This window comes from Penaeus monodon, chromosome 2 (assembly GCF_015228065.2).
Source record: "Penaeus monodon isolate SGIC_2016 chromosome 2, NSTDA_Pmon_1, whole genome shotgun sequence".
NCBI classification, from domain to species: Eukaryota; Metazoa; Arthropoda; class Malacostraca; order Decapoda; family Penaeidae; genus Penaeus; species Penaeus monodon.
Window position 1 is genome coordinate 42949258 of NC_051387.1, and position 1643 is coordinate 42950900.

A 1643-nucleotide genomic window follows, 5' to 3' on the forward strand; every position below is an offset into this window, starting at 1 on the left:
GTACGTGCATATATAATTCAGGCACAAGATACTCTGAACGAAAATAACTAGCAACCCACCACATCTCAGCCACCGTCTGCGGAGGATGAGTGTCCATAATTCCTGTACCGGGAAGAATCGCGAAGAGAAAGCATTATACATAAAGGGTTGGGAGGTTACGTCCCTTATTGCGAGGGGAAAACTGACTAGTAAATGCCGGTTTGACAAGTAAGATGTTTTATGAGGGTGAATGAGGTAAGGTCGGTCGCAGTGCGTGAATGATTTTGGATATTATTCCTAATATGATTCTTACACTTTATCATTTAGTAACATATAATATTTTCACATCTGTTTATCCTAATTCACGTCTAAGGTTATATTCTTCCTCATTTGCATGCCTCTGGTGGCTGATTATATTGAATATTCTATTTAACAGAATTATTTATTACGTTTTGTTTTTGTTTTGATTTTCAAATGAGAAATATAGAAATAAACCCCGTGGGCTTCTAGTTTCAAAATAAACAAAGGATCTTTAATTTCTTTTACGTATTTCGCAGGAGATTAAACAGCCTAAGAACAACATTTGCCAGTTACAAATGCAACTTTTTATATAAGGCTACAGAAGGTATACACATTTTTCTACGAACATAATCATTACCTGCACTTTAATTTCATCGGTACTTCTGATGATGCTACAATTTATTCATATATCTTGCAACAATATATGAACGCAATCTTCAACTGTCTATATACTTAATGACGAGATAACATTATTAGGTTTTACGCATAAATTAATAACTGGGTTAGATATTAAGCCAAGTGGCATGGTAATGTTTGTATGAATGACGTCATATATTAATAAATGATTTAGTACTTCAGATTTACATATTTTTCAGCTAGCCTTGTATGTTTCAGGAGTTATTTCTCCCTAGTCCCACGCACGATTTCGATACATCAGACTATAAGTATATGAACGTAAGTGTATGAACTGCCTCTTGTAAAATGCGTAACTTTGAGACTTTTGTAGGCAGTATTTTCTCGTTGTCTACATGCGTCTTGTCTTTTTACACACGGCTACGAAATGTCCTTTCAGCAGCCTTATTTTCACGCAATATCTTTTCTGTTTCCGTTCCTCTTCTTTCTTTCTTTCTTTCTTTCTTTTCTTTTTTTTTTTTTTTTTTTTTTTTTTTTTTATTCCCCTACGTAGTTCGATCCATTGCGCGAATGGGGACCTCTGCATGAATCGAAAACAATCATGCCTCAAGACCACGCCAGAGTAAATACCAGCTTGCCAGGAGGTCCGCCTGAGGAATTACCAAGCCCCGTCTGGTCCTCGTCCGGCGTTGCTCAGGCTCTGAGGGCGTGCCGCTTGAACAAAAGTCCCCCATGTGTTACAAATTACTTAAACTCTGCCTCTCGTCAAGCAACCTGATGCTTTTTAAACTATTATCTATTAAGCGTTGGAGAATCGGCAGGGTCCATTCGAGGGTCACGCCCCATATGTTGGAATTAACTGGCCTTTAAGTCTTTTTCGGGTGCTTCGTAGAATAACCAACAGGACCTCGAGTTCTGATTTCCACGTGCTGTTTCTCCAGCAATACATCTGCCTCGCATATGACTACGACACACAGACACATACACACACACACATACACACAAACACA